We start from the raw sequence: 26006 nt of genomic DNA on the forward strand, positions 1-26006 counted from the left end.
CAACATAGTTCTCTCTGTTCAGTTCCAAAACACACTGAGATAATTAGCTCATGGCCTAATGGAAAGAAAAGAGGCCTGTAAACAAAGAATTCCGTCTCTTAAATGCTGGGTAGATTTAGTTACAAAATACAGAGAGAGAGAGTGATTAGCTTGTTTTATAATGGAGAAAGGACCTTCAGTTCAGTCTTAATGGATCAGGACTTATTTATTAAGAGAGAAAAGTGGAAATGTACTAATTCCAGAAGAAAAAGGGTAGGTACAATACAAAGATATGGGGGAAAAAGACTTATTTGAAGACCTGTGAGCAATTTAACATGCTAACGAGCAGTATTCCTGGAGGCAGGGGAATAGTTAAGAAGAACAGGGACAGGAAATTGATGTCCTCCATAACGGGCATTAATCAGGTCAGCCTGTCATAACAAAAGACCATGGGCTGGACAATTTCAACCCAATTATTTTCTCAGAGTCCAAGAGGCTGCAAGTCCAAGGTCAAGGCTCTCCCTGAGGCCTCTTTTCTTGGCGTGTAGGTGGCCGCTGTGTTACTGTAGCCTCATGGCCTCTTCTTTGTGCATGTGCCCAGACGAGAGAGCCGGAGCTGCTCCGTGCCTCTTCTTATAAGGACACAGTTCTATAAAATCAAGGCCGCTCTGTTGTAACGTCACTTAACCATAATTGCCTCCTTCTAAGCCCCGTCTCTAAATACAGTAACAGAGGGGACTAGGGCTTCAGCATGTACATTTGGAAAGGACTCTGTTCAATCTATAGCATTCCACCCACGGTTCCACAATTTTCATGTCCTACCTGCATGCAAGATGCACCCCCATCCCAAGAGTCCCTCAGGTTTAAACTCATTCCTACGTCAAGTCTAAAGTCCAAAGTCTCATCCAAATAACACCAAGGTCAGGTGTAGGTGAAACTTCATGACCCTGACCCTCCAATGACAGCTTGGGTTGAGTTTTTGACAATGGAAATGGAGAAAATGAAGCAGACAACTGTTTGAGGTCAGAAGGAAGTAGAGTTAACAAGATTTCAGGACTAGCTGGATTGGAAGAATTAGAGGAAATGGAAGTGGACGAGATCACTGGGTGTCTAGCTGCGATAAATTAGTGCATGGTGTTAGCATTGACCAAACACAAGGGAAACAGAATAACTGCGGGAAGGTAAAGGATATTTTGAGAAGGCACACGCAACTGCCGCCTTCTCTTTTTCCTATAAATCTCCAAATCTAATGCATAGCTAATAGAGCATATCAATGTACTTCTTGCCTTTTATCAGCCCTTTCTGACCCCATCTTTCTAACTACAGGGACCTTTATTTATATGGGTTCATGACAAACTATACTGTGAGTCATTGAGAAAATAAATGGCACTATATTGTAAGATCTTGTTTAGCAGGTAGAATTTTGGAATTACTCTACTGCCCTCGGTCAGAAATATGAAAGGTGAGCTCTTAGCTCCTTTCATAAACTCAGCTCTGGCCTCCATGTCACTGGGACTGGGCTTCACTCTGGCTCCTGATGGATGTTTCAGTTCCGCTGGACCCGAAAATGGACTTCTGGTCACTGATGGGCAGGCTTAGCAGGATGACCTACCCTTCTCCTTTGCAGGAGTTCGCACCTGTCCCTCTCCTTTTGTTTAGAGGCTCTGATTCTGTTTCAACTCAGGTGGCCATCTCCTCCCACTCTCTCCTGCACACACACACACACACACACACACACACACACACACACACGGTTTTTTTTCCCACCAAAGTGTTGCAGACCTCAGAGCAGCCACCACCCTAGACTTCGATTAATTCTCTCTGTAGAGAGAATCCCTTCACTGAGGATGCCAACACATGTCAACACAGGTTTTCTTTTCCCAATTTGACATTATTATTCAAACTGCTTTGGAGTATTCCTAGGGGCGTCTTTTATGTTTTAATCAATGCCTATAGTTGGAGGTCCTCTAATTTCCTAAGTCTAAATTAGCCAAGACCAACGGTATATTGATAAATACTATGGTGATTTACTTAAATATTTACTTTAAGGAAAATTTTGTTTCTAGGCTCTGACGGTCACAAGTTTGGACCTAATTTGTGTATTTCTGTTTTGCTGTTTTCTGAGCCATAAGAAAACTTTAAGTTTTGTAAAACATGCCAAGTTAATAGATAATATATGAAAAGAAAGCTCCACACAGATAATTTCAAATATTATGGGAACAAAAAATGGTAAATTACTTGTTTTTTCTCATATTCTTTTACAATATGTATCAAGCATAGTCTTTAATTTATTATTATGTGAACCTAAATTATAGTGAATAAATAACTACTGATCGACAGGCTGTTACAAATCACCTGCAAAATGCATATATTAAATTAAATATTTTAAAATAGATAGTAGTAAATGTGCCATTTTGGTTGGTACTCAGAGCTTGCATTTGCATTGGACGAAGCTGACGATAATACTGAAAGGGAAAGTATTATTAGGAGGACCATTATCTCATTTCAGATTATTGCTTTAAAGCAATTAAAATTCTAATAGTTTTTCTGCTCTTTTGGACTCAGGGATGTATAAAATAAGAATATTAATGAATAACGATTTACCCTCTAGAAAAATATTCCTTTAGGGTTTAAAAATAATAACTGTGATAGGTACTTTCAATACAGGTTTCAGAATAGGGTTATATAGGATATAATTTGATTGCACATTTTTGTGATTTGGTTAAATATTTTGCCCAACAATTTTTATGTGTACCATTATATTGTCTAATAGGAATGGATGTGTTTAATTATTGCCATAAATGTTAGTTCAAAACAAAGTACAGCAATACCAATTCTGTCTATTACTAAAAAGGGTGGGAAAAAGGAAGAAATACAGAGACTACAGTAATCATAAAATACTGATAAGTACTTTGTGAACTCTAGAAATTAGAATTTTATATTATTCACTTTTCCTTTTGAAGATATTTAGGGTTGTGGTAAATATCTTTAAAAACATATTAGTTTTTGAAATATTTTGTTCATATAAAACTTACCAGGGTCATTCTTAGCCATACATCTTTCCAGAGAAAGCAAACACAAGAGAGAAATTGCTGAGAAGACAGCTGTTACCAAGAAGTACTTTTAAGTTTAACATCGATCTTTTGTTTGAACGATGATATTTATTATACTCGGTAATGCAACACAGAGGTTGGAAAGCAGTAGACATTTATGTTTCCACCTGCCTCTCATGCCTGCCCCTTCTGGTGCCAACATCCAGGTCTTTCTCTGAGAAACCACCTCTTCACCATTCTCCACAGTCCTGGTTGGACTCCTCAGCCAGGGATGGCTGTCTCCTGTCCAGGCCAGGCCAGGGCAGTGGGAATCACCTCCCTTTCCATTTCAATCTTGGGCCAAGTGGAAAAAGAAAAAGTTGGGATTTGATTCTAACAAGGCTGCACACACAGGAGGGTTCTCCTGGCTCCTGTCCGCTCTAGACATGGGTTGGGTTTTGGGAAATCCACCACTGGGAAATTAACTATGCATTTCCTTCCAATAATGTGTTCTTGTAAGTTAACCAGAGTTGGATTCAGTTGCATTTAATCAAATAATCAGAAACAACACCCTGAGGGTACACAGTCATTCCTTCTGAAATGCTTAGAATAGATTCCAGGTTCCAGAAATAATGGAAATAGAGTAAAATTAGGCCCCTCCACTATAAAAGGGGAGTAGGCACAGTGATAAAAATATCTTTCATGCTACTAGAATTTATGGGGAGTAGAACCAGAAGCCTTGTCTCTACTCAGATCCTTGCTACACGTGACCTGGAGTAAGCCATATAACCACGTTCCTCATTATTTCCCTTTGGTGTGGATGACTAAGACAGTGCCTTATGGTTCTAACACACAATTTTTGCTCAATAAAGATTTTTAAAATAATTAAAAGTATATCCTACCTACCATTTAAGTAAGAGAATTGTAGTGCACATCTGTCATTCTCTTGTTTCCTGCCTCATAAACCTTATTCAGCAAAATGACCCATCCACCCACAATCTGCTATAGAATCTGAAAGTGCCAGAGACAGACTTCAAGCAACTCCTTATATCAAGGATAAGGGGATGTAACGAGCTGAACCCAATCACATGTACCCATCTTTAACTCTGAATCAGGACTAAGGGAGGCATAGAGGCAGGGACCACAACAAACTGTTCTCTCCTGACTGTGGTATTGCAGGGAAAGAGAAATCTTCGGAGAACACTGGGAACGATGCTAGCAGTGGCGTCAGCGTTCTACCGCAGAAAGGCACAGAGGATGCATCGCTAAAAACATTGGTTAACCACTGCACTGTAATAAGATTCACACTTTAAAGAAGAAAATGTTTGCAATAACACTATAAATTGCAAGGAAATAGAATAACCTATTAAACAATAATAGTCCGTTCTCCCCTCCTCCTGCTAGAAGACTACCCATCCCTCTGCCATTGGCCTCCAAAGTTTCTGCTGAGATATATTCCTTTTAATCTTATTTAAGATCCCTTGTATGTGATGTCATTCTTCTTGCTGCGTTATTCACGTTCCTCTACCTTTGACTTTCAACAATTTGAATGTAATTTGTCTTGGTGTAGATCTTTTTGGATTTATCTTATTATAAATCATTAAGCTTCTCATATTTGTATCTCCACATTGTGCTCATTAATATTGTGTGTCAAATTGATTGGGCCATAGGGTGCCCAGATATTTGGTCAAGCATTATTTTGGATGTTTCTGTGAGGGTGATTTTGGATTAAATTAACATTTAAATCATACACTGACTAAATCAGATATTCCCCCTAATGTGGAATTAAAGGTATATATATATATATATATATATATATATATATATATATATATATATATATGTCACCCTCCCTCAAGTAAGAGATTATTCCTCCTGATTGACAGCCTTTAAACTGAGACATAAGCTTTTTCCTGCCTTTGGACTTGAATTGACCTCATATAGGTTAAGAGACCTACACAATAACTTGCAAATTAAGTTTGCTCTACTCCCTCTAGAATCAAGGACTGAGATCCCACAGTCCCACACTGGCAACACAGACTTCAGACCTCAAAACAGCTGGCAGGACAGAGAAGGGGTTGGAGGCAGAGGCAATTAAAAACACCACAAAGTTTCCTTAGCATTTTTAAGTTGTATTTTTTCTGGATTCAGCTTTCATTTGGCTGCTGTAAACCTTTGACTATTTTCCAGAGTTCTGACAGTGTTGTTTCTGATGATTTCTGCTTACTTCTTGATGTTTCTGTGGGGAGACAAGAGATTGGAGCTACCAACTCTGCCATTTTGCTGATGCCACTTCTTGGTCCCTCGTTATAGTAATATTTTGTGCTTGGGTATAAAAGTTCCTTAAGGTTGTGGTTCTTCTTACAGTTGCATATTCCAAAAAGAGTTGATTTAAGTGCTTTTATTTTGTGGTACTCTGTCAAATTTATGAGGAATCACCTCCCAAAATGTGCAACAATGCAAATGAACTAATAAAAGCTACTATAACAGCAATACATCACCTCTGAGTCAGGAAAGCTCAGAATACAAAACACAAAAAGTCTCTTTCATCTGTTCTCTCTTAGTTAATCCTTAAGCCTGCATTTAAGGAGCAGCTCATTAAAACTGAGGTCAATAAATGCCACTGACTGTTCTAATGATTGAATGACTGCTGGACTCTCATTCTCATCACTTGTTTCTTATATCACTTAGTGTGATTTTTTTTTTTTTTTTTTGCTGTAATCTAAGTGTATTTTATTTCAATTTAAATTTACATACATTTAATCAGAAAAAAACTTTCTAAATTATATAGAAATGGGTTTAACATTCAAAGTCAAAGTTCAGTGATTAACCTGAACCCATGCCCAGTGCTATGGCAAAGCCAAGGTCTTAGGTTTTTGAGGACCTTTGTCATGTTCTTTGTTTTACAATTCCCTGTACTTTCTGAAATGGCTTTTTATCTTCCTATCACTATTGCATTTTTTATAATGTAAAAAAATAGAGCTTTTGTCAATAACACACAGAAATAACTAATTTTGACTAGAACCAAAACCACTGCATTGGCATGTATTAAAAAAAAAAATCTGGATTCAGAACAGAGTAATAAATAAATGAATGATATTATGTCAAAGGGAAGTTACAAATTGATAATTACAAGAACCTACAGAGAAAATCAGTATGACAGATGAGAACCATGTATCTTTGGGGATAAAATGTGAGATAATTAAAATGGAAAGTCTTGAAACAGCTAAAGAAAAAGATTTATTTAAGGAGATATTCAGAAGTTAACATTTTTTTCCAAAGTGTATTTACGTATGTTAACCCACATTGGGTATTTCTACAAGGAAACAGAAATTGGAGATTATCTCCAGTGACCAGCATAGATCACATATACAGAAAGTGAAGTAGAGAGTAATCACCTTGCTTGACCAAGGTGAAGGTGCTTTTAGTGAAAGAATTACATCCATATTGTTGGCCTTGTAATAGCCTTTGAAGCATTTTGAATCATATTTTGGTTTAAAGGGGGAATTTGGTAATATTCCAAGTCTTCAGATCTACTTTGTAATAGGGTACGTTTTGTTGAATGGCAGAAATATTCAAGGTTACAAAACTTCAGGCAAGAATAACAGCTATGGGACTGGTTTCTGGTCTTAAATTTCTTATATTCTACTTATTCTCAAAAGATATCTTAACTGTTTTCTCTACTCATTTTATGCAGAAGTGGCCTTAATTAGCAGTCCCCACACCTCAGAAGGACCATTGTGTCTGATGCTAGTTGCCCACCACTGTTTAAATGTAATCCTGCCCTATAGATGGGAGAGTTTACACAGGGAAAGAATTAGCTGACATAAGCTACAAACAAAGCACTAAAGCACTGTCTTCCCAACAGGAATGCGGAACCAAACCTTACAAAAGAGCACAGCAGGGGAAAAAAAAAAAGGAATAGGCGAATGGAGGGTTAGGGTCCATATTTCTTAAATGAAATTAGCTTAAAGGGGAAATTATTGTTGTAAATGTAGAAAGTGATCATTGTAACAATAATGATGATATTTGAAGGTAACATTTCTTTCAAGTAAAGCTGAAACTACATTAGGAAGAACTCTTACAAATGAGATGGGTAGAATCACTAAAAGGATTTACTTTAAAGGTCAATATTCAATTAATGTAATTGCTGGGATACTGACATGGGGCCTGATTTATGGGTATTGGTAGGATAAAAATGCCCCGTTTTTAGAAACCAAAGCAGTTTTCATAGTTTACGTCATATGCTACAACCTCATACATCCAAATGATTGGGACTGAAAGTGCTGTGTGATCTGGAAAGGCCAGTCCCACGTGCACAGTACAATGGGCTGTGCCTGCTGCCATAGAGCCTTTGTAGCGCTGGAGTTTTGTAAGAGGTCTAATGTGTGTTTTAGACCCTACCTCAGAGCGGCTCTCACTTCAGTAAGAGCTGACAGATCTGAGTGTGAAAAGGTAATGCGCTCAATAAGTCAGTAAGTGGGATAGGGTCACTGCAATGGGACCAAACAGCTACGTTGCATCTACTCAACATTCAGTGAATCTTTAAAAGCACAAAGCCAAGAGTTCCTACGTTTACCCAAATGCTACTTATTACATACATGTGAATACCTCATTTGATGATTACAAGTGTCACTTTGCAGGGATGGGGACAGGAGCTAAGAAGCCTACCTTTATTTAGCCTTTGGACACAGAAAACTGGAGGGGTGCCTTTGGTCATGTAATCATCCAAAGTAACTGGCTACTGTAAGAGTGTCCTCAGTAGAAGTGAACCAGTTCCATAGCAGGGCTTTTAAAACATATCTAGTGGTGAAACAGGTTATTCAAGCATTTGGTGGTAGAAAATTATAAGCAAATAAAGTAGAGCTGCTTCGATCAAAGGGGCTTCGTATACCCAGAGCCCCATTTGTTCACTAGCTGGCACTTTGAAAATAGTGGGTCTATAATAATCACAAAGTTTAAACCTCTGTAGTTCCTGCTGAAAATAAAGGGGGCAGGGGGAATCAAGTACTAGTCACTAGACAATCTCTCAATCTGATTTGTCAGTTCTACTCTATTTTATTGAGCATAGTATCTGACAAATTTAGACTAGCTCCTGTCAGGTAAGGAAGTCGATAAGTGCTTATAAAATGATGACTACCTTGTTCACTTCCCAGTAATTATATGCACGTCATCTTGCTCTAGCCCTCATTACTAAGGATTTCAAAGAGACTTAGGATGCACTTTTTTTATTTTTACCCTCAAGGAGGTTGGAATAACAGGAGTAAGATGGTACAAACAACTGACAAAACAAGCAATATCAAATGCATACTACGATGTAGGGAAAAGTAAATTGCTTTGGGTCCCAACCACAACAACAAACAATGCTAATGCAGCATTTGGTAACACTGCCTTGGGGGCCAGTGGAATCAAGGTGAGACTGTACATCTTAAACCTCCATAAACTCCAGTGGCCTCCCCTGTGAGGTAATGATTTCCTCCTTATGTGACGACTACGAAGGAGAAATGTGAAATGCAATGAGGCTCTTAGTCTGCAGTGGCCGGAAAAGAGGTGGTTCTGTTGACAGGCAGTTTAGATGAGGAAGGGAGGACAAGATTTGGGATTGTTGACGGTGAGGTATAATGGAAAATCCATATGGAACTACAAGGTAGCTCCACATGCAGAGCAAACCATTTTCAGAACATTCTGCTATCCCTCTATGTTGTTTTATTCGGATTCATTCTCCCACAGCCACGTTCCGTCTCCACCCTGCCTCAGATGTTGAGTGTGGTGACAGGAGGGAGATAAGCAAAACCATGCATGTCTGGATACAGAGAAATCCTGATTCCAATTTGCTTCACTCATTGCTCCATCGTTTTCTTATTGGTGGCTTATTTATTTCTTCTTGGCCATGCATATTTAATTAATACCCTTTTACTGCCAAATTCATTTTATCTCTCCCCAGACTCTAGTTTTTCTTGCTCTGCTGGCGTTTCTCTTGAGTGTACAGATTTGAACAAATAGTATTAGTTTAATTTAGCACACAATTAGTGAATTATATCTAGGCATTGTAGATGAATCCAGGGATACAAAGACAAAATAAGATATAATTTTTGGCATCAACACATTTAATGAGAATATTTTGAATTTTGTAATCCAGCCCTTAACTTTTTCTGCCACATAAATTCTATACTAACATTTTCTTCCTTCCACTATTGATTTCTACAAATACACATTTAACTCCATCTCAGTATGCTCTGGATGGAGAGTCCTTCCTTGGGCTTTGTTGCTGAGAACAGCAGGACATCAGTGATATGAACTGTAAGGTTGGAGGGAAGACTCAGGTATTGGAGGTGGCCGCTATCTGGGAAATAGACTTGCCGGTAGAGCTGGTCTGCAAAAATTGCCAGGAAGCTCAGTAATGGTGTTGAAATGGTCATTTTTAGATTAGGGGACACCCTGGCCCCAGCCCATATGTAGACAGCACTCAAATGTCTTCACCTAAGGAAAAACCCCACTGGAAGTGAGTCACATTGCTAGCCCCTCTATTCCAGCCCTCACAAATCCCCTCTACTTCCTTCATGTTTAGGAGGCCTCCTGAACACATGGGGACTTAATCACTTCTCAGCTTAATACACATACAGAAGTATCCATCACTAATGCCTAGTGCTACCACTCATGTCCTTACAGATGTGTGTAGTGCCTTTGCAGGTCCTTGTGTCACAGCCCTGAGAGCACTGAGGTCCTGGCAATGCTGGGAATAGCAAGAGGCAAAAGCAACAAGATCAAAGGAATTTCAACAGCAGAAAGAAGTTCACCAACCCAAGGGCATTGCGGGGCTAAGGCTGGCAAGCAGGCTGGAGCGTGAACTCAAAGGGCTCAGGCCGGGAGAATGAGAGGACCAAGCCCAGCCAGGGTGCAGGAAGAGCCATGTCTTAGGCTGAGCAGAGAGTCAAAGGTGAATCAGCTCCATCCCTCACTCAGTCTAGAGCCTCTTACCCATTTTCTCCCCAGTCCCGGCATTCTAGTTGCATTAAATAAAATATATTTGTTTCATAGCTAAAGCTGTTTCAAATATTTGAGCATCTTAGAAGCTACTTCTAAACATTGTAAATATTGAGGTTAACAGACTAAAGGAACTTAAACCAAAGTATCAAATTAATTGCTTCTTGAAAATTGAGAAAATGAATTTAGGAATATGTAATTCAGGATTAAGTACTACAGAGAACTTGTTTTAATTAGGGCATAAGCATAAATAAAAGAATACATGACTCACCCGAAGCTTTGAATGATTAAATCTGTCGAAAATGAGTGTGTTTACATGTCTTCCATCAGTGACACTGCAGATATAAATGTTTGCTGAAGGCCCAGAGCCGTTCTTGCTTCTCTGCAGCAACCTCTAATCCCTTCGGCCGGATAAGGTTTCCTCCTCCCTGTAATACTAGGAGTGTTTGTCCAATTACCGTATCACATATGGACGTGAGATTAACAGGGTAGACTTGGGAATCAGTGTTATTCAAACTCCAGCTCCAACCCTTCCTAGCTCTGTGGCCATGAGATTTACTTAATTTCCTTAAGCCTCACATGTTTATCATCTGAAAAACGGGGATAACAATGCATCAGGTATTATCAAATCTGATATTCAGGCACACCAACCGTTCACACATTGAATTGTTCTGTTTGCGGGGCTCTGCCACTCTGGTTGCCCAGGACCCCTGTATCCGTGTTACCCAGGCAGCTAGAGCATGAACAGCTGGCCTAGGATGCAGATGTTTCCAGATTTTAACCTTCTGGTTGGCGGTGCCCCTGCCTTATGAGTTGTTAGATATTTTTAAATATCGCCCCGGCTTCTTGCCAACATTAAAAGGACCACTGTTCCCACAGTCCTGAGCACTTTCTGTGATTTGAGGGAGGTAGTTTTTGTTGTTGTATCAAAATATGATTTGTCGTTTATGATTAGTGTCTAAGTCTGTTCACTTCTCCCATTTTATTGTGATTTCTATTAGGGACACATTCTCTTTCATTATCTCGGTGACTAACACAGTGTTTCGCACAGACTAGGCACACAGTAAGTGAACACTGAATTAGTAAAGGAAAATTACCAATTTATCCTGCCTAATGGATGTGCAGTTTTGTAAATAAATTGTCTTTTTGAGCAACCGTTTTCTATGAGAAACCGTTTAACTATGAGCGGCTTAGTACCTGGGAATACTGGCCTTCATGTCATTAGTGGGGGAATAATATATGGTCTTACACATGGTAGAATCTTTGTGAGAAACCAGATGTGAAATAGCAACCATCTTGAGTAGGCTATAAAAAGTTATGTGATTGTTTTATTTTGGTTTAAGTATTGTGAAGTAAAGACATTTACAGCAACAATGGTTTATCTTCAGATAGGACCTCTCAGGTTTGAGTTGGATTGATAACATCAAAACATGACGATATGGGCTCAGCCTTGCACAAACTCATGATTGCCGTACAACCAGGTGTAATATGACTATGCTAGATCGATGCCCACAAACCAGACTGAAATACCAACTACATTGTCAACATCTTATACACAAAGCGATATATAATTAGCAAGCAATATGGATCATTATGTTCAATGACTGAAAAACACTCTCTAGCAAATTCCTACTGGAAGTCAACGGTCAGGAAGTTGTTAAAGAAACATTGATGGTGCTACGATAAAAGATGCAGAGTCACTTTTATCCACCTTAGCAATCACAATGGCCACTGATGTGAAACAAAAAACCTCACTATACATCTTTCTTCCAATCCTCTTTAGGCCAACAAGTCACTAAATCCTGCCTATCGTTGGTTGCTGGGTTCCAGAGGACAGCATGAAAGAAGAATACTGCTCACCCTTTATGGAGGTAATTGTTACAACTTTCAATTGAACCATCCCTTTAATCCAATGCTGAAACTAGGTGATCTGTTTATCACCCTGCTCTCTCCTCCTTTTCTCTCCCATCACTGCCTGACCTTCCTGTTTGTTCTAGCTTTAACCAACACTCTCTGTGAAGGTTCCTCACTGACCACCTTACCTGCTCCCCATCTGAGGAAGCACCCCACCTCTCCGACTCAGGTTACCGTTATTGATTTTTGGTCCAAGTCTAATAACCAGAGTCTTTATGACTTTACAGCTCTCTTCCAAGCTTCCCCAGCTAGAACCCAGGATTGACCCTATATCTTATTGAAAAATGTCATGCCAGAATTACATATATCATCCACGTAAGCACAATTCCTACAATTATTCTATAGTAAGAGAATTTTAGCTGTCAAAATGTCTGTGTTTGCTTTTGGATGTTATTATTTTTATCATTTTCTTAAATAAAAATTAAGTGTGAAAGTTTTATTTATGATAGGAAAGGGATTCCCTTTGGTAAACACATTACTGTTTTTATTTTACCATTTTGAAAATTAACATTGCTCCATTTCAGAAATCAAAAATGGCATCTTCAATGTAGTAGAGACTGTTCATAGGTCTCCAAACCTTCAAGTAAATGATTCATAGTAAATATTTAATTTAAAAATTAGTATTTTATATTATATATAAATGAGGTGATTATAATGATATAAAAAAATAGATGTCCTATTAAGTTGGTGACATTCTCCATTATTCCTCTATTTAATTATTTTTGCTATCCATCAATTCATTTTTAAAAAAAATGAATAATCCATAATTCTAAATAGATTTTGTTATACTATCATCTATTATCAAGCAAACTTCCTTTAATTTGCTACGTGCCTGTCTGCTTGGAACACAATCACACACACTTGTTTAGAACTCTGTGCTCCAAAGTTTTTTTTATTGTTATTTTTCTTGTAAATATACATGTCACAGATGTTATAACAAGAGTGTGTCAATGCTAATTAGACTTATCACAGCTGGCAGTTTCTAGTCATTTTTGCTGCCCTCATCTTTCTTGCTACATAAAACCTACATTTTAGAAACCGCTGATTGCCGTGACCTACTAAAGTATTCTGACACCTAACTGTATCCATGTCCTGATTTCCTGCCAAACTCCATGATTTCTGGATTTGATTACTCATCAATGTTGATTTCCCTTTAATAGTCTCTTCATGACTCTTTCTAAATATTAGAATGAAAAACTGGGCCTCGAAGTAAACATTCTTAACACTCATATGGTACTAAAAAAAAAAAAAAAAAACCTAGGAAAATGCAACATCATCCTTTGTATGGAAAGTTACGTAAGCTCCTCATTTAAATCATTATAGTTGTAGTATGAGGTCACAGTGTAGCATGCGTTTGAACTGAAAATTGGCTGGGGATGCCATCATGTAATGCACATTTGGTTTCGTGTTTGCCAAAAGTAGTTCAGAGTCTAGAAATCAGCAGAAGATAGTGCAAGGAAAGAACTGCAAAGATGCACAGTGTAGCTGCCTCACTCAGGACAGCACTGGGGAAGGATCTAGCCAGGCGTTCTAATCCAGCCATTTGTCGTCTGTGTCTAAAGCATCAGAACTGACATTTAGACTTTCGAAATCTAAACAATGAATTAGTATTGCTGAATTTCATCAGAAGGAACATTTAATATGACATGGACTAAATATGAGGCCAGCTATTATATCTTCTCTGAAGAAAACAACTGTTTAATTAACAACTTTCTCTGACAATAGCTGTTGAAATGATATACTATTCTTGGATTACTGTTTTTTTCAAATACATAATCACTTTTTCATTGCAAAACACCTTAAATAATTACCTGAATAGAGTGATATTTCAGATGAAGACACACTCACCAAAGACTCACACAACAGTTTGTGGTGAGAGACCATTACGAGGAGCAAATTGAAATGTGTGCCATGTCCAGATGAACCGAAATATTTGTTTTGTATGTTGACATGAAACAAAGGAGACGAAGCAGCTGCATTTCTGGGATCTTCAGTTTGTTGTAGGTACGTGCTGGTTCCAGAGGCTCCTAGGCCCTCTCATGTTTCATCTTTACTTTGCCTCAAGGGCATTTTTCTGTATTATTATTATTATTGTATATAATATATGCATTTATGTTATAAAATTATCTATCTCGATATATATGTCTTTATCTATATCTACATCATCTATGTCTATATCATATATATATATACATATATTACACATATACAGTTTGAGTGCAAGATGACCACAGGCTTTAAAAAGGTTGAACAATGCTTTTGAAATGCTTTCACCTCTGCTGCACGCCTCAAAATGGAATATAAATGCAAAGTAGGGCAAGAAAATTTGATGTCGCTTGTTGTTGTTTTTTCAATCCTATGTTTCCAATTCTTTTAAAGACAGAAGCAGCTTCTTCTAGTGTAACTCCCCCCCACCCACCGCACACACAAGCAAAATGGTCACTAAACACAGCTCTGTGTTGGACCTAAAAGTGGATGACCCACTCTCCACAATCTTGCTTGTACCCTCCACACACGTCCAAGTCTTCTCTTTCCAGCTTGACAAGTTCAGCAAAGGGTCACTACATAAACAAACTGTGGGTATATTCCTTTGAATAGTTATTACTTATGTGAACTCGCCTCCATTTTTCAGTTGATAACATTTTACGACGGTGTGAGCAATATCCATAATACTTTTCCCTGTAAAATTAAGAGAAATAAAATTTGAGTTGAATGTGCCAGCACATCACTTAGCAGGATCTTGCAGGCTAAATGCAAGTATTTTTACATATTGTGTTTACACACACAAACCCACGCAAGAGAAGCGTGTCAGTGTCCTAAGGTGCTTTCTGTCTGCAGACGTGTGTCTTCCTGTTTACCTCAGGAAGAAGGTGGACTGTTTTGCCACAATTCATTCTGTCCCACTGCTCTGCTGCCTTGGTTTGGGACTCTTTCTAGTCTTCCCCTGCATCGTTTTGACCTGTGGTTCTCTCCTGAATGTTAGAAGCACATTCCCTCACACTGACCTTGTTTCTTTTTCCTGATTCAGCAAAACCTATTCTGCTATTGTTGCTGAGCCAACCTCCTTTTATTTCAATATGTCAACTTGTCATCACATTTCTCATTTTCTTTTGTACAGGAGCCTCTGTTTACTAAAATTAATTTGAATTCACAAGGCAAGTAGGGATTAAAATGACCTTTTGTTCCCTAAAAAAGAATTCCCCCCCAATATATTTTCTCTCAGTAGTGTGTGTGCGGTGTTCCATTCTATCACGTATTAGAGAATATTTTCACATATCCACCTTGTTGTTCCTGATTGCTTTGGAAAAAGAGGAGTTATTTCAGAATAGGTTCTGGCATAAACTCAGAGGCCCTGATTTCTGCCTGAGCCCTTTCAATATTTCAACATATGTTAAGAAGGAAAAAATAGTTCTTGAAAAGGATAGAAGGTAAAAATTGGAACTAAGTGGAAAATTAGGCCTTTTTTTTGGTTTTAAACATAATTCTGAAAATTAAATATTGAATAAAAATAAGTTATATAAATAAACTTAAATTTCAACATGAAATAACTTCAATTAAGAGGTGGAAAGACAGGAGAAATACAGTAATGCTAAAAATTCAGTGATTGCCAGGGTGTCCACAGGTGAATAGGTGAAGCATGGGCGGCGAGGGGGGGTGTGTGCTTGACTATTCTGTGTAACACTATAATGAAAGATATATGACGCTATACATATGTCAAAACCCATAGAACTTTTCTTTCTTTTCTTTTTTTTTAAATTTATTGGGGTGACAATTGTTAGTAAAATTACATAGATTTCAGGTGTACAATTCTGTATTACATCATCTATAAATCCCATTGTGTGTTCACCACCCAGAGTCAGTTCTAAAACCCATAGAACTTTAGAGCAGAAAGAATGACTCTGAATGTAAGAATTTTCTAAAATATCATTTAGGAGGTTGGGCAAGCCTAGGATATAATGTAGACTGTGACAAAAGAATCTGGCTGCATTACAAATACATGAAATAACCTCCCTGAAGGGAAGGGGGATATATTTTGACCTAAATAACTTTGGAAATGAGTAGAGACTGTACAACTAATAACAAAATGAAGTGCACATAATTTCTACTAGAGGGAAAATGTTTCCCCTGGGGTATGGAATAGTAATTCTAACCGGAGTATATACTGGGACTGAACAGTTACATAAGTGAGTGGCACATGGTGGGAGCCAAATCTCTCCGTGTAGGAGTGAGAGGCTACAGATAATTGAGGAGACAAGGGTGAAATGACCAATGAGGGAACGGATTAGAGTCGGAGACCTCGGTAAGAACTTGCTTAGCTTAACATAGAGGGAGATGGATGCATGCAGAAATGCTTATGGAGAGGCAGATACACACAGGTGGGTGCACACATGCATTTCCTTGTTTTGTCAGCTGAGAACCTCAGCAGTAACGGTCCAGCGGCCCCAAGCATGGCCAGCACCCAGACTCCGTTTCCAAATGTCATCCTCCAGTAAAGGAGCTGGGGCTCCTTGGGGAAACAGCTAATTCGATGGCTGGGGCACAGTGTACAGGAGAGGAGCCTGGAACATTTTGTAGTGCTCAAAATAGGACACGCTCAAAACAAACAAACAAACAAACCAAAATACGGCCCTGGGGAATGTCACAGGGACCCAAAAGCCAGATAAAAAGCTACCAATGATGAAAGCTGAAATATATAGTTCGAGCAATGAATAAATAATGCAATACTGGATTACATTGCTATGTATAAATAAATAAAAATCCATAAGCCCATGGTATAAATGAATGCTTTGGTAAATTTAAAAATGGGGGATAAGAGATAAATCTCCTTTTGCAAAATAATCCCAAATAATTTATGCAGAAACTGTCCCGTCAAGAAAGACTTGATAGATGAACCCGAGGGCGAGCTAGTGCTTTTTCTTCCATTTGGCAAGACCAGCCATGCAAATTAGACTGAGGTTTATTCAGAGGGTATGGACATCTATATTCAATTATATTTTCCGATCAAATGATTTTCTTTAGCTAACTGAAATATCCATGCATTTTACTCTCACCTTTAAGTCCCCCTTTAATTTGCTTTTCTCTTCAGGGGGCCAAAGTCATGAAGTTTACCATTAATCTGAGCAGGTTGCTGCTTAATGGTTTTAATTGCAGGACTGCCAGCGATCAGAGATCTCTGTCCAAGCTTTTCTGTTCACAGACAAAATCCCTTTTTTAAAAAGACAAGGCTTGTTTTTTCTAGAGAATAGTGCTTAAAATGACCCCAAAAAATTTGAACGCAAAGTCTACTGTAACCTGAGAAGGTGTTTTTACCCAGTCAAAGGAAGAGTGAAATGTGTTGTAATAGTTGATTCTAGGATCATTTACCTATCTGCCCTTCTCTCATTTTCCAACTTCGATTTGTTGTTTCTTTCCTGGCTGGCTAGAGGAACCAACATGCCTCTTTTCCTCCCAGGCTTTCAATGTGCACTCTAAAAATAAACCTGCCTTAATTAAATTGCAAATGCAATCATCAGGGTTTGATTCAATAAATGAGGCACGTGTTGGCCTTATGTAAAGTCTCTGTGAAGCTGCTTAGAGCCCGGGAAGCACGCCTTGGCAAGTCACCTGTCAGGCCTGGAGAACCAAGGCCAGCGCGTGGGTGCGCGCGGACAGGTGCTGAGACCTCCCTGAGTTCAGGGTTCTTGATTTCCAGAAGCGACGGAGAAAACACAGCTGTCCAGCGCTGCAGCTCACTGTTCCCAGTGCTTCCACAAAATCTTGGTGAGTTGGAGAAAAAGGTGCAGCTTTCCAACAAGACCTTGCGAAGGTCCCCGAGAGCTCACCACGGCCGAGGCCCAGCAGTTCCCAGTATGTGGGTCCAGAGCCGGGAGCCCAGGCTGCAGCCTGGAGCGGTCATGGTCACAGAGCCAGATCCCAGGTGCCCTGGACACACACAGAACTTGTAAGGAAACAGGTTGCTGATTGACGTGAGTAATAAAAACAGCAGCGAGCGCCTTGCTTTAGGCTACTAACCAATAACACTTCTGAAAGAGGCGATCAGAGCCCGGTGTGGTGAATGTCCATTTTGCGGCCGCTCCAAGGGGAGACCGCTGGTCCGTCTCATCCAGCTGTTTGGCATCGTTCTCGCATCCTTTTACAGTGGAAATGCACGTGTTGTCAGGGTCTTTGGCCTTGCGCTACACTGTGCAGCGCATCAGCTTATAGGTAGATGGAGAGAGTAAGGCCAGGTTCCCTGGAATAGGACCATCAGGCAGTAGAAGGAAATAAAATGACGCTTTACTATTTTAAATGGAAATCGAGCAGACAGATCGGTTGATTATTAAAGGTGACAATCATGAGGGAAAAAAAAGCACGAAGTTTCATCTATGCTTCAATGCATTGCTAAATAAAACGGTCCATAATGGGCAGAGTGGAATTTCTATGTGGCACATACATCTCCCGTATCTCTGTTGTGTGTTGGTCTTGGCAGGTCTGGGCTCAGGCCTGTGCTCAGGCCTGTCAATGCCCCTGGAGGCACGTGAGAAACTAGAGGCTTGATGTCCCCAGGAATCAAGTCCAGGCTGTGCGACAAAGATCCAAAAAACCAGGTGTTTCCTACGCAGCTGACAGTGGGCGGGGAGCCTTTCCAGTGTATGATTTCTCTCTTTAGGCACAGAAAGATAAACAGGGTGGGAGAGCTTTTGGGCCATGGGCAAACCAGACAATAGAGCTGTGGACAGGCATAGTCTTTTACTCATTTTCAAGAAATCATCATGGCCTTTCGTTATTTTGTAAGGCATGCTTCCAGATTTGGGGCAACCAAAGTGAACAACATGGAAAACGAATCCTGTCATCATGCCAGCTTCCACAGCGGGCACGTGTCCTGCCATCAGTCACTCACAACCCACTGTGCCACTAATGCAGCAGTGTACCAACTCGAAAGCTGAACAGCCATTTCTGACCATCTGAGAGAGCGTTGGCTGGATAATGGATATTGATGTAGATGCTGCTTATGGAGCATGAAGATTTATAGTCATTATATCATCAGAATCTAATGTAAGTTTTAGTGATCTAAATGCATTCTAATTTTTCTCTGTTGTAGTTTAACTATTATTAATCTTTCTACACATATCCCCACCTCCCATTTCTTTTGCCCTGCTCTGCTTTGCCATGCCTACCTTGTTACATTTTCCCTCGCTTTTATACTTCGTTTTACATATAGTCGTTTTTGCAACCAATAGAGAGGGGTATTTTTAAATTGGTTCTAGGATTTGTGTTTTGTAGAAGGCAGTCGTTTTTTTTGTTGTTGTTGTTTTAACTATCACCTTGGTCCAGGTTTCATATTTTTGTGTTTCTTTTCTGTTTCATGGTTTCATTCTTTCTGATATACGAACCCTGTAGGTGCAGTGTGTGTGTGTATGTGTGTGTGTGTGTTTGTGTAATACTTAATGCACATTTATTTTCTAATCATTAACATTAGAATTAAAGACTATATCTAGACTCTAGTATACTGTATTAATAAGCAAAAACAAAAACAAAACACAAATACAATCTTACTGTTGTTGGCCAAACTTCCTTGGCTCAGATTTTAAATTTTTAACATATTGTAGGACTTTAGATATAAGTATCTAAAATTTATAAGTATTAAATTCCTTTGTTTTTATAGTGTCACTGCACAAGTAAGAAGAGTTGTCTAAATTACGTGAATTTCCAGGAGGGATTTAGCTTCTCCACAAAGATGATGAAGGGTTGGGAAAAGAGCCAACCTGATATTATTTTGATATCAGCTTGGAAGTGACTCAAGAGGCTGGCAGGCTGGTGGAAATTTCAATTATGCACATTTTCTGTAATTTTATTAAGGTTAGGACAAAGCGAGTGATCAAATATTACTTCAGTTTACACTCATATTTTAAGTGTTGCCCCTTTTATGTTTTAGAATCTTGTCATAATCTCATTTTGGATGTGTTTACTTATTTATTCATTTCCATCTATTAACCTTTGACAGACAGAAGGTCATGTCCCATGAACAACAGATGGAGGAGATTTTGCCTGCATTTCCTCACTGTGTCACTCATTGCTGTCAGCATGCTTTCACCTGGAGGGCTGGTAGCTACAATTTTATGTGGTCCCTTCCTCATCCAGGCAACCTGGACAGAATATATATATATATATATATATATATATATATATATATATATATATATGTGTGTGTGTAATCCCTGTGGGACAACTTTATCTCCCTCAGTTTTCTTGTCTATGAATGAAATGTCTACTCTAGAGGATGTCATTTTTGCTTTGTTTTGTTTTTAATTGAATATTTGCTTTGCTCAGCATCCATGGAAGAGTACAGCATGGCTATATCTAGTCTCCCTCAATATATTGCTGCATACTCTAACAGAGGAAATGTCTGTTTCATAGAGGAATGCCTCTTCCATGTCTGGGCTGTAATATCTTCATGGTTTTCTGAGTAGAACCAGCAACTTTCCAGAGCCTCTATTCTCAATTGGTAGAGATTACAGTAGCTAAAGGAATTGACGAGTTTTCTCTCAGTATCTCTCACAGCTCTTCAGCCCCTCAAATGACAGGATCTTGACTGTATTCCACTAGGCTATGTCTTCTCAGCCAGTGGACAAGGAAAATCTGCAAATAAGACCTCAGCATTCTTCTACAAGTTCTAAATACATTTCTCAACTAAGTGAGCAATAATTATTATCCATTATTTTTAATTTATCTGATCAGCCTGGCCAAGATGCCTCTCAGAAATCTTTCCTATTTCTTGCCCACAAGTTTTACTGCTCTCGAGTTTGGATATTATGGTTGTAAGTGGGATCTGAGCTGGAAGGGGAAGAAAGTGAAGGCCAATAGGCATGAGCTCGAGTGTCATCATACTAGACTGGACTATGAAATGGGGGTGTGGGCACAAATGAAATTAGTTTATCCTGGAGCCACTGTTGCTTAAAAAGTAACAGATTTTGCAAGGAAAATCTCATTTTTCAAAAACACAATAATTTGAGACTATAGCAGTGTTGGCAGAGACATAGATTATTTTGACTTTTGGCAAATAGTCTTTCAATTTTGTTAGAGATAGATAACTCACATGGAAATATGTGAGCTGAAAAATAATACTGCTGATTATATGACTAACAGCAAATAGTAAGAAAAAAGTTTTAAAAGTATGCTTTGGAGTAGTATCTTTGGCTTATACTGCAAAGATGTACGTATTTATTTTTACTTGCGTGAGGGTGAAATTCCAAGAAAAAACCAATTGGAGTCGATAACAATTTAAAAATGATCCTATTATGATGGATAGTGTAGGATGTTAAATTAGATAAAAAATTTGAAGAAAAAAGCAATATCTTAAAACATTTTAATATCAATAAACACAAATCATTACATTTGGCTTCAGGGAAAAATACTATATGCTATATGAATAAAACATCATTCACTCATTAATCTCAGAAAAATTCTGATAATTCAAATACTGCACTAGGTGTTGGGAATATATACATTATGTGTATGCCCTGAAGGATTTCACATTTAGTGAAAGAGATGGATATACATGTAATCCAAACACTACAGGGAAATATGCGATAGTAGTCATTTCTACAGGTTAATCAGAAGGGAGGAGAATGGAGCATTAACTGTGTCAGAGAGGAGGAAGTCAGAGAAAGGGGTCCATTTGGGAGCATTGTTTTGTTAACTGGATGCCATGCAACTTTCCTCCCAGCACTGATAGTTTTGATTCTAATGAAAACAGGGACAAACTAACATTGATGGGACTGCTTGTATTAAGACATAAATGTTTATTAAGGATAATTACAATTATTGATAATTATTGAGCATTGGGTGTGTATGTAAATTTATGATCACATCTATAATTGACATTTTAAAATCGAAATTATACTAATGCCCTAATTCAGTTAGTGTCTTTTATCTTCAAACTTCCAACACCTCTCCCATCATCATTCTCAGAGGATGGACATTCTTTCCACCTGTCTGATTTAACTAAAACAATCACAAGAGAACACGAGAGAATCCTGCTACCTCATCTACCCACTCACCAGCATTAGAGCCACAGGCTTTTCGTGTTCTTTGTCACAAACCTAAGCTCTGCAGACTGTTGCCCCACTTCCTCTCCAGAGGACCACCCCCCCACCCACACAAATATACACATATTCAGTACATCACTCTAGCAACTATAACCATTCTGTCCTAAAATTATATATATATATTTATTTATTTTTCCCTCTCTACTGGAATATCTTCAGCATACAAACATGCTGGTTTTTTTTTTTCTTTTTTAAAAAGCAACAATTTAATTAATCTCAGATACTGCCCTCCTTCTATCTACCATTTTGAAGTAAAATTCCTCAAATAAATTATTTGTTCTCCATCTCCAAATTCTCTTCTCCCATTTTATCTTCAACCCACACCTCTTCATTCCCCTGTAAACGCCAAGGTCACTGATGACTCTCATGGTACCTACTACATTTAATCCAGTTTACTTAATGGATTTGCAGCCTTGGAAACAGGTGCTTACTCACTGGGGTTTCTTGGAAAGCCCAGTCTCTGGGTCTCCTTGTTTTCTACGTCTTACTGGTCACTGGCTACTCTTTTTTAGTCATCTTTCCGATTCCTCCTGCTGTCCCCTTTTAAATATTCTCAGTCCTGCTATATTCTGTGTCTATACGCCCTGTGTTGGTGCTCATGAAATCCTGTGGTATTCAAAGTCACAAGACTCCATGAGCATGAAGGCAGTGAGGAAAATACATGTATAGAAGAACTCTACCCTGCTCTCTGTACTTGTACATCCAACTACAGGCTGCACATCTCTTCTTAGTTGTCTCCAAATGCTCCAGGATGCCATGAATCTCTATTGCTATTTCCTTTAAAGCACTGTTTAATTTCCAGGTCTAGCTGAGGTTGTATTAAAGGGGATTGAAAAAGGTAATGATGATAGTGGTGATACTGATGGTGGCAGTTGTGGTGATGATGAAAATGATTGTTTTTTTCTTTTTAAATACATTTACTCATGCTAATAAGAACATTATCATTTTTCAAGTGAATAATTTAACATCAAAGCAGTTAAGTAAATTTTCCAAGGCCGTACAGCTAGAAAGTTACAGAGAGAGGCTTTGAACCTAAACCTATGTGATTTTTGAAGTTATCCTGAAATTATTCTCACTAAATGAGTGACTACCACTTTTTAAAAAGCAATTACAGCTTTGTCCTCCACAGCATCCTAAAAGTAGACAAAATAGACAAAAAAGAACACTAATATCTTGGGCCTTCACACATGAAAATCTAGCCCAAGTCCTGTTTGCTTTAGTGACTTTCTTAGCACATTGGAATATTAGCAACTTCGATCATTTTGCTTTCTGTTTCACATGCCAGTATAGCCGTTCTCTTTTTTCTCTCCTGTCACTTACCCCGCTCCAGTATAGGAAGAGATCCTCAGGTGACGGGAGGTAATTAATGAGGATTTCATGCCACGATTATGAACATGGGCTTTGGAATTTGAGAGTTTCATGTTTAAATCCGAATGCATCCCTTAAGAGTGCTGTAATTTTGACAAGGTATGCAAATAACCTGTCTCAGACTCAGTTTCTGCACACGAGGGATAATAGTGCCTGATTTGTAGAACTGTTGCTTGGATACAAGGATGCAATCAATATAAAGTCCTAAGAACACTCTTCACATATTATAAATATAACAAAATCATGCGCTATTGTGGAGAGTTTTGCTGTCTGCACCATTTATATAATAATATACTTGCAGTGAATTAATGGATGCTCGCTGGGGTACAGCGTCTACAAACCTCTTGTCAACACTTTTTGATCTTTTACTAGGTTTACCTCATTTACTGGCATGCGTCACATGCTCATGGGTAAAGGGTTCAATAAGGAATCTAAAAGGTTAGTGCACTCATGTCAAAAAGATGGAGGCATAGTGACTGAGCTAGAAAAATGTGTCCTAATTGATGTGTGAGGATCCAGGTTCTAGCGGAGGCTGCTCAGGAAATGCTTGTGTAAACGCTGCCCCTTGTGCCCAGCCCACAGCTGCACACAGACCACACTCCTGCCAGACACACATGGAGGCTCAAGTTAAGCCCACGCAGCATTTGGGCGTCCCCCCATCATGCATGTACACGACAACAAAAGAGTCCCTTGTCTCCAGTAATACTGTTGTTCAATCTATCTTCACAATCTAAGAACGTATTTAATTTCCCTTAATGGGATTAGCCATCCCAGCCTCTATTACAACACAGGACATAATTACCCTGCTTTAACTTAATTTATCGACCTCATTACCACCCTTGCCTTTCCGCTGTGATTACAAATCTCCTAAGAATTGAGAACTCTCTGAACAGTAGGAGATTTATTGTGATTTATTGTTCACCCTGGCAATCCTGAGAGCAAACTGATTTATGATGGTGGATCCCCACTGAGAAGAGCAGATTTTGGGGGGCAATGGAAGGCTTCTGGGGAAGTGTGCTTACTCCTCTCAGACTCAGGGTCACCGTTTAATATGGAGCCTGTTGCTTACTGCACAAAAGCAAGAAGGGATCCCAGGAGGACAAAACCACTAGGAATAACCAGCTCGACAATGTCATTTTTGCCACCGGGAAAGTAATTGTAGCCCTTTATTGGAAATGAAAAGTGAGGCAAGTCTTAAATATTCCAGCTGACATTTGTTTTCCTACCTCCCAGGGGACGGCTTTCACCCGTAGTCTGAACAGTCAACAAGTTACGTGGAGCAGGACTTGCATTACTAGTTTCCATTCTTTTTGTGACAAAAGAGCACATCTCCACATTTTCTCAGGAACAGTGATGATTTGCTATAATGATTCTTAGCCAGAAGATCAAATGCAGTGGCATCACAGCTGCCCTTAATGTCCAGGAGAAAGAACTGTGACTTTCAGAGCTCACGTTATTATAATGAGTGTTTACAGCTACCACACAGTGCATGCTATTAAATTAAGTCTTCTATCATTTTCACGATAGGTTTACAGTCTGAACTTTGATGGTGATGATGGGAGAAAGAAGATTTTGTTCAATGCAAAATAAGTTTTTGCACTGCCCAAATCAAGCCATTTTCTAGAGGCACGGTGACATGTTGGAGTTCTTCAGATTCTGTGAAAGAAATGGCAGCATCTGGTTTGGCGAGCGCTCAAGAACACATTGTGTTACTGCCTAGCTCTTGTGAAAGAAGCCAGGCTGATTCAGAAGATTTACCCAAGGACATAGGGTTGGCAAGCTGTAAAATGTTTCATAGTTTTGAAAATGGATCCTAACAGTGAAACCAGTAGTTCTTTTGTTCTTTAGCTGTTTTTTCTTTCTTTTGTCCATTTTTGTTTCTCAGCAGATAATGCCAGGTCTCCTCACAGAACTCCAGACACCACCCGATCTGCTGGGTCAAGCTGGCTTGAGCAGGTGCGGGTAGCAGTCATGGGACCCGAAGCTGAAAAGCGAGCCCAACGAAACCAAGGTTTCTGGAACTAAAGTAACAGAGCTGCCACGGTTTGCAATCCAGAATGCTTTCAAAAGCGCGAGGTCCATCCATGCGGAAGATGCTGTCTCTAGGCTAAATATGGATGCATACAGGATTGATCAATCAAAGTCTGCCAGGCTGAAATCACTTTCTTCTTCCTGCCCTCTTTCGTGGTCCTTATCTTAGGTGGCTTAGCTCCGAGATTACCCAGTCAGACGTGTAAATTAGACTTAATACCTATCTGTAACCCCTCTTCACCTTATTCTATAAAGTGCTTCAAATCGTTATTCTGGGAGGCTGATTTGGGGTTTCTCCCTGTCTCCTCATCAGGCCTGTTGCTTCAGAGTCTGGCCACACAGAAACTTTGGTCGGTGACATTTTTTTTCCCTTGAACTCATTCCAGTCTGCCGTAGAAAAGCTGCCAGAGGGCTCCATTTGGTACGTAAATCACTATTGACTTTTATAAATTAAGAAAAAGAGTTGGAGACATTTAATTGTGCAATGAATTTGTATTAGTTGTCAGATGCCCAAAATTCAGAGAGAGAGAGAGGGGAAAAAAAAAGATTCTTGCTGTTGTTATCTCTTCATACCAAAGAAAAGTGGTTGTGACTCACTGTGCGTAGAGTT

The 26006-nt window shown here is 39.1% G+C and overlaps 1 long non-coding RNA gene across 1 annotated transcript; it reads right to left on the reverse strand.

The window, feature by feature from the left end:
• Positions 1 to 5149: 5149 nt before the first annotated feature.
• On the reverse strand, positions 5150 to 10391 carry LOC141573106 (uncharacterized). The gene is made up of 3 exons (XR_012498667.1): positions 10267 to 10391; positions 9372 to 9491; positions 5150 to 5250 (listed from the first exon to the last, which is right to left on the reverse strand). It is a non-coding gene; the product is annotated as an uncharacterized LOC141573106 (long non-coding RNA).
• Between the last annotated feature and the right edge of the window lie 15615 nt (positions 10392 to 26006).

The sequence above is a fragment of the Rhinolophus sinicus genome, linkage group LG09, assembly GCF_036562045.2.
Source record: "Rhinolophus sinicus isolate RSC01 linkage group LG09, ASM3656204v1, whole genome shotgun sequence".
Taxonomy (NCBI): Eukaryota; Metazoa; Chordata; class Mammalia; order Chiroptera; family Rhinolophidae; genus Rhinolophus; species Rhinolophus sinicus.